Source organism: Henckelia pumila, chromosome 2, assembly GCF_033568475.1.
Source record: "Henckelia pumila isolate YLH828 chromosome 2, ASM3356847v2, whole genome shotgun sequence".
Taxonomy (NCBI): Eukaryota; Viridiplantae; Streptophyta; class Magnoliopsida; order Lamiales; family Gesneriaceae; genus Henckelia; species Henckelia pumila.
This window is the reverse complement of record NC_133121.1, coordinates 106,657,342-106,666,138: the sequence shown is the minus strand read 5'-3', so window position 1 is coordinate 106,666,138 and position 8,797 is coordinate 106,657,342. Positions and strand designations below refer to the sequence as shown.

Below are 8,797 nucleotides of genomic sequence, written 5' to 3'. Positions count from 1 at the left end.
AAAACACTCACCCATTTACTCTCCCTCTCCAGATAAGAATGAAGATGATTTAGATGACAAAGAACAGATTATGTTATGGGGTTGGTGATGACGGATCAGTTCAAGTTAAAAGAAATATTTTTACTTCAATTTCGCTTCCGCATTGTCGCACTTGTGTTTTTCTATGTAAAAACAGTTATAGTTGATGAAACAGACTGGTTTTTGGCAAGATTTGTACTACGAGGCTTGTTGTTTCAATGTTAAATTGTTAAACAACGCCGATGTCAACTAGGTCCGGTTCCGGGGCGTGACAATTGTAGTTGTACCATCGCTATATTCCATACTTTGCTAGATCAGTTCCTGTGCATTATTGAAATAAAATAAGCTCTAGAAGTCTGTAAGTCCCACAATTTCTTGCGAGCGAGCATGTACATACAAAGTACCCTCTAATTTCATTACTATGAGCTGTAATCTACCAATGCATTACTACTAGAAAACGAAACAGGGGAGCTAAGGTTGAAAGCAATATGGCATGCATTCATTTCAAGAAATCTAATGGCTCTAATACGTAGAGCCCTCTCTCGAGTAAGAACTGTCTAAAATCCTGTGAGTCGCAGATCAAATCGTGTTGCTCACTTTCCGGAGTTCTTGGATCCTCAAACTATTGATGCAAACAAAGAGTCATTATGTTCGAATGACCTCTCTGGCTTTCTGTTCTGGAGAAGTGGAGCAATATCGTATTCTTTTATGTTTTTAGTCTCTCCGGCTGGACTCCTTCAATTCGGCTGCACCGGAGCAAGATTTGCAAAACATCCCTCATATTCGGCCTGTTCGAGGGAACACTACCAGTACAGATGATCCCTAGTTTAAGCACCCAGGTGATTTCATCCATGTACTGAGGCTCCTTTATATCCTCATTCAATGCATCGGCTAAATTTTTACCTTCTTGAATGTGACGCCAAGTCCATTCAACTAGAGACGTGGTCTCATCTCCATTATGAGCTTCCCTCCCTGTTACCAGCTCAAGTAGGATGACTCCAAAGCTGAATACGTCTATCTTTTCATTCACTCTTCTCGTTGGAGCATACTCTGAAATTTTTTGTGAACAACTGATTTTTAGAAGGAACTTTTGGTAGGAAAAGATATTCGAGAAAGCGGAAGAAAATGAGTACCTGGAGTGATGTATCCAATGTAGCCAACTACAGCCGACATGGTGTTCGGCTCAGAATTCTTTATCAACGTTCTTGCTAGGCCAAAATCTGCAATCTTTGCGTTGAATTCTGAATCTAGTAAGACGTTACTTGATTTCACATCTCGATGGATGATAGGCGGTGAACACGTGTGGTGCATGTAGAATAGACCTTGAGAAGCTCCAATGGCAATCTGTAGCCTCTTAGGCCAGTTCAATAGCACATGATGAACTGAACCTGAGAAAGAATATCGTCTCTTTTTTCCATGAATTCACCTATCCAGGCTACAATTTTCCATGTACTTGTAAACGAGAAGTTTTGATTCCTCACTCGAGAAGCAGCAGAGTAGTTTCACCGAGCCGCCAAGTGTATCAACTTCTGCTAAGAATTTTTTTTCGAGCTTCTGATCCAATTTCGTCGTGTCCCATATCTTCTTAACCGCAACAAACTCACCTGATTGACGGATGGGAACACGATAGACTTTCCCGGACCCTCCACTTCCAATTAGATTGTTACCTGTCAAACTAGATAATATGTTTCCTTCTGTGACGCTTAACCTCTGGAATGAAGTGAGCTTCCAAGTCGAATCTGATATATGCCTTCTCTTTTTGTAGCTTCTGAACAAAAAGAAAGCGTACAAGATGGCCACGAGGAGAGCAAGTGCTGCTATACTTGAGACTGCAGCAAGTGCTGTTCAAGTCGAATCTGATATATGCCTTCTCTTTTTTTGACTTTTTGGTCTGAGTATCACATTGACCGATGCCCAGTGAAGAGTTATTTGCGCAAAGTCCGGTATTGTTCAAGAAACTTCTGTCAAAAGCTGCATTTTCAAGCTCAAATGGAATTTCACCGTAGAGTTGATTGGAGGAGAGTTTGAGTGACGTGAACTTCAAATGTCCAATTTCAGTTGGAATTTTCCCCGAAAACTTGTTTCTTGACAAGTCCAAGTCCAGCAATGTGAAGACTTATGTTGACTTGAGATTAGTTGCAATTAACGGTCAAGATCAACTCTGAGATTAATTGGATTGATCTAATGGTCAAGATTATAAGATGAGTTAGTTACGGTAGTTAAGTAGCGTAGTTCTCATCTGAGACGCATAAGGAATTGGGGGTTTCTGGATTTGAGAAGAGACACTTTCAAGATTCCACAAGCCATCATCTTCTCTGGGAATTAGAGATTTGTTCGAAGAGTTTTCTGGAGCTGCAACTTCGAAGAGCTTTGTATGCGATACTGGTTTATTGTATAGCAGATAAGCTTTGATCTCTGATTGTGTTTTATCTTGTATCTTGAGAGTTGTATTGAATTGATTCAGAGTTGATTCTTAGTGGATTCTTATGGGTAAATACCCAGAACCTTGGATGTAGGGTTATATAATCCGAACCAAGTAATTCCTTTGTGCGCTTACTGTTTTCGCGTGTGTTCATCATTTCTTGATTGTCTATTTTGATTCGATTCCTGATTGCGTGGATATCTTAGCATCGGTGGTTTGGTGTCCGTGTTTCTTGTGCTCTGATTTATAACAAGCAATTGTGGCAAGAAACCAAGTGATTCAGGGATTTCACCAGAGAGCTGGTTTCCGCTGAGATTCATTCAGCAATGTGAGAGACTTCCATGAGAATATATTTGATGGGAGATTACCAGAAAGCTCATTTCCATCCAATGAAAGAGTCGCGAGCAACTGAAGGCCAGTCAATTATTGAGGAATCACACCAGTCAATAAGTTGTTACTGGCTTTAAACGTCCTCAAATTCTCCCAAGAAGATATTTCAGCTGGAATTGGACCGTGAAACTGATTGTTCTCCAGATCGATAATTGAGGGCTGATTTTGGTTGGGAGCTTACCAGTGAAATTATTGTCATTTAGCGTCAACAATTACAAACCCACTGATGTCCATAACCCATCTGGGATTTCACCAGAGAGACTGTTTTCATGCAAGCCAACAGCTATCAAACTGTTGCAATCACCCAGAGACAGAGGTAATTCCCCGGAAGTTATTCTGAAAGGCAGCCACCCCTCGAAGTACTTTATTAGCACACAGATATTCCGGCAATCTACGGGACAAAGTGGTTTTCAAATACTTGAAAAGTTCTAAGCTCCGAATATCGGCCAAAATCTTGAGGCAATTCGCCTGATAGATTATTGCTGAACAGATTGAAATCCATAAGCTTGGGCAATCTACCAATACTTGGGGGTATTTCACCAGATAATTGATTGTAAAACAAAGCCAAACCATCCGGTATTGTCCCTGTCAAGTTATTACTGGAAAGATCAAGAACCTGCATGCCCAAACATTCAATCCTTCCAGGAATGGAACCAGACAATCCATTTTTGAAAAGAAACAAGTTTGTTAAGTTCTCGAGAAGAAAGAGACCATCTGGTATGCTACCGTTCAAGCCATTATCAGATAAGTCAAGAAACACCAGAGCTGGCATGCTCCCAATACTTTGAGAGATTTCTCCGATCAAATTTGTTCCGGGCATAAAGAAATTATTCAGTTTCTTTAACTGAGTGAAACTTGACGGGATTGTTTGTGGTAAAAACCCATTAAAACTCAAGTCAAGCTCTTCAAGATTCGACAGGTCGCCAATATCTTGTGGCAAAGAACCATTAAACAAGTTTCCATAGAGATAAAGAGTTGTAAAACTTGTGAGGCTCCCAATGGCTGAAGGGATATAACCACTGAAATGGTTGTTTCCCAAGTCTAAATACAGGAGCCGAGGCGAAAGCCGGTTGATATCATCAGGTATTGCTCCAAATAGTGAGTTGTTAGAGAGGTCTAAATACTCGAGATTGGAGCAACCGTAAAGAACAACAGGGAAATAACCAAAGAAAGAGTTGAGTTGAAGCTCTAGATGAGTGAGGTTGCTAAGGTCACATATGAATGCATGGATTGTTCCGACAATAGTTCGATTCGTGATTTCGAGTCCCGTGATTGAGCCATTGATGCAAGTGATTTCAAACGAGGTGCAGTGGTCCGATGAGGGTGTCCAGTGACTGAGGGAAGGGGGATTGGACAAGTTTTGTTTCAGTTGAAGCAATGTGTCAAGTTATTGATTGGGATCAGAATTTTGAGCGATTCCATCGAAGGGCAGAGCAAAGAGGAGGAAGAAGAAAATAGGGAGGAGATGGATATGGGATGGTTTCAGGGTTGATTTGGTCATTTTTGGAGGTGAATTTACAGTGAGTTGACGAGTGTTGTGATGGAGAAGATGAAGATGGAAGTTATAGTATTGCGGGAATGGAAGTTGGGAGAAATGAAAGGATATTAGTCGTTGACTTGTAAAACCTTGTCTGATAATTCAAACAACCTTGTCATTACAGATTAGATTTAGATAGATTACATAAGATCCATTTTTATTCTAGAAAGTTTTATTCTTATTTTACTGATTTGTTAATAAACAAAAACTCATTAGAATGTCAATTCATGAGTTGATTTTGTGAGATGAATCTCACATTCCAAATGCTATTTAAGATATGAATTAAGTTAATTCATAACGAATATAACTTTTATGAGATCATTTCACCCGAGACGTGTTTTTGTTAATAATATATAAAACCATTTTAGAGAGGCGAGGATTTTTTTAAAAAACCCAAAAAAAAATTTTAGTTGGGAGATATTTTATTATAGTTAAGTATCGAAATCCAATTTGAGATTTTTAAACAAGATAATTTTTTTTTAACTCCAATAAAATAAGTTTGTATTTTTTAAAAGGGAAAAAAAACACAGAGAAAATTTGTGGTACTGTCTAAAATGTTAGCGAGCATTACAACTTACTAAAGTTACTATACGTGAAGTCTTTACTCTATTTTCGGATTTTAATTTATAGGTGGGGAGAGGAAGAATTTTGTTTCCCCTTTTTTTTTTGACATTTCAAACTTAATATGAATCACATTAATCATAACAAAAGCAATAAGTATATTGAACAATATTTCAACGTCTTTCAACAAGCAATCAGCGTCATATTAGTTAGTGTGTAGTTCTTGTCAATCTAATCAAATTTATGTTTATATATATATACATTCTGAATTTCAAAAATGATTTTTTAATTTTGAATAGTTAGTTCAAATATGATTAAAATCAAATATCATTCAGTCCATTCTTCACATATTGTTTTCTATATAATAATAATTTGAAAATAGCAACGATGTTTGTCCAGTTTCACTTTGTCAATAATCTTTCTAGAAAGGGATTATTATGGTTTGAAGAAAAAAAGATGACTACGATTTGATCGAATGAACGATTCCAAGTAAGCATATTTAACCAATAAAGAAAGTAGATTGTGTTCAAACCTAAGAAATTGGGTTGCCTTTTTTTTTTTTTTTTTTTTTGAGAGGTAAGGCTTGTAATTTATTGATCAACAATAATATCAGAGTTTACAAGGTTTATCAACCAAAAAGAAAAGTTTTCAGTTTTCAAAAAATCCGGAGAACTGGAAGATAAAACAAAATGAGCAACAGAATGTGCCACCACATTAGCTTGTCTTCGACTATGAAATAATTGAGCATTGTTACATAGGATTAGAAGTCGACGGACAGCTTGTGCAATAGAACCAACGTAGCTAAGATCATCTTCTGGGCAAGTGACTGCTTGCACTGCCAAGAGAGAATCGGTTGAAACTTGGTGAATATTGATTCCCTTATCAACAACAATGTTCAAACCCGCACTTATGGCCATCAGCTCTGCATGAACAACCGAAGGAACTTGAGGGACTTTCTTTCCAAATGCAATCACTAGGCTACCCTCATGGTCGCGAACAACACCTCCTATTGCATAAAGATTTAAGTCTACATTAAAAGCGGCGTCCACATCCATCCTCAGTTTCCCCCTCGGAGGAGGCATCCATTTAATGTGAACATTATTTGTAATGGTGGCTGATTGAGGTAGTAGGGAGTGACGGGCAGTCTGAAATTCTCGAAGTACGATAGCACTCCCATCTACTGAGTCGACATCCATACCCGAAGAGCTTCCATGCACCATTTTCAGTCTTTGATTCCAAACTGCCCATGCCCTCATTACAAATAATTCAAAATCACTCCTATCCAATTCCTGCTTCATCCATAGTATGACGTCCACAGTACCAAGATGTCGAACTTGTTTAAGCAAAGTCTAGAATTTGGATGTTTTCCAGCAAACTTTAACAGCAGGACACCAGAAAAGAGCGTGACAAGTGGAGTCATTCCAACAATTACATAACGAGCAGTTGTCCACAGTAGGTACATGATTTAGTCTCAAGTTTTCTGCCGTTGGAATGATATTATGCAATACTCTCCAGCAAAAAATCCGAAGTTTTGGAGGGAGTGCCAAATTCCACATATACTTCCACCATTTAATTGAATGAAGTTGAGAGATGTTTGATGGAGGATCATAGCATCCTGTTTCCACACGATATCCTTCCCGAACCGAGTATTTTCCTTTAGGATCAAAATGCCAATATCTAGAATCCTCCTGCTGCACCGAAGAAAGTTGAATACCTAGAATATTTTCCTCAATGTGTGGATCAAATAATGAGTGGACAAGATTAGAATTCCATCTTCCATTGTCCATTAACGAACTAACTGTATCGAAACATCCATGTCCTTCTGCTCGCAATGGTATAGCTCGCAATCCTTGAATCCATCGATCATGGAACGTCTTGATTTGTTCACCATTTCCAACTCTCCACCACAATCCTTTCTCAAGCAAAGATCTACTCCAGACCAAAGATCTCCAAATGAAGGAAGAATTACTGCCACAATTAGCTACCATAACATCTTGGTGTTTGAAGTATCTCGCTTTAAGAACTTTGGCCACAAGGGATTCTGGTCTAGTAATGATACGCCACACCTGTTTTGCTAAGAGCGCCTTATTAAAAGATTGAAGATGACGGAAACCCAAACCACCCAAGAACTTTGGTTTGCAAAATTTTTTCCAAGATATCCAATGTTTTTTCCTTTTACCATCTTCCATTCCCCACCAAAAATTCGCACATTCCTTTTCTATATCCTCACATATAGAAACGGGGATCCGAAAACAAGACATGGCATAGGTTGGGATAGCCTGTAATACAGATTTTATAAGAGTTTCTTTCCCGCCCAAGGAGAAAACTTTGTTTCCCCATCCCTGAATTCTCTTCACGATTCTCTCCACCAGGTACCGAAACTGTAACCTCTTGCTTCCAACAAAGAAAGTCGGAAGGCCCAAGTATACTTCATGTCCCTGGGTCATTGGGATGCATAAGGATGTTTTAATCAATTCAATCATCCCAACATCAGTATTGGGGCTGAAGGATAATGAAGATTTATCAAAATTGATGAGTTGTCCAGAAGCTCTTTCATAAATATTTAAACAAGATTTGATTCCATTACATCCTTCTTTTGTTGCCTCAAAAAATATGAGGCTATCATCTGCAAAAAAAAGGTGAGAAATCGAGGGAGCGGAGGAAGTGATTCTAACACCAGAGAAGAGTTGACGAGCTTCATGATCAATAAATAACGAATAAAGGCCATGGGCACACAAAGCAAAAAGATAAGGTGATAACGGGTCACCTTGCCTGATTCCTCTCTCCGGGACCAGATGTCCACAAAGTTCACCATTAATAGAAAATGTGTACCTGACTGAACGAACACAACACATCACCTTTCGAACCCAATCATGCGCGAATCCCAATCATATCATGACATTTTCCAAAAAATCCCATTCTACCCTGTCATAAGCCTTGCTCTGGTCAAGTTTTAAAGCTGCAAATTTCCGCTTGCCTTGTTTTTTACTACGGATCCAGTGTAAAGTTTCAAAACCAAGAATGATATTGTCTGAAATGAGCCGTTCTGAAATAAAAGCACTTTGGAACTCATTCACTGATTTCTTCATAAGAGGCCTAAGTCTGTTTGTCAAAGTTCTAGCGATAATTTTGTAACCAACATTGCAAAGACTGATGGGGCGAAAATATTTCAAAGTCATGGGTGTTTTTATTTTTGGAATCAAAGTAACAATGGTATAATTCCATTCATCCAGGGGTTTGCCCTCATTAAGCACTCCCAGAATCATCTGGGAAACATCAAAACCAACAATATCCCAAAACTTTTGAAAAAAGAAAGCAGACATACCATCAGGGCCCGATGCTTTATCAGGATGCATATCAAATAATGCTTTTCGCACTTCATCAGCAGAGAATGGAGCGCAAAGTATGGAGTTGGAAACTGCGTCCACCTTCGGCTCTATACAATTCAAGATATAGTCCATATCACGGTCTGATGGGTGTTGAGATTGAAAAAGGTTTGAGAAATAATCCATCACAATTTCGGACATGCCAATCATGTCAGTGCACCAGTCGCCATGCGAGGAAACCAATCCACTGATAAAGTTTTTTGATCTCAGGACTGATGCATGGCCATGAAAATATTTAGTGTTTCTGTCGCCAAGTGCTAACCAATTTACTCTGCTCCTTTGTTTCTAATAAATTTCCTCTTTTGTACTTAGCATCTCTATCTCTCTCTCAAGCATCAAAATCTGTTGAGATGAGGCAGTCCATTTAGAATGAGATTTGAGGCTGTTCAATAATCTCCTTTTTTCCTTGATTAACTTTGGAATGCTTCTGAATCGATCACCCGCCCAGATTAAGAGAGATTCTTGGCATGCACTAATTCGACT

General features: G+C 38.7%; 1 pseudogene; it reads right to left on the bottom strand.

Moving 5' to 3' along the window:
- Window positions 1-331: 331 nt before the first annotated feature.
- Window positions 332-4,503, bottom strand: LOC140884455 (uncharacterized; annotated as a pseudogene).
- Between the last annotated feature and the right edge of the window lie 4,294 nt (window positions 4,504-8,797).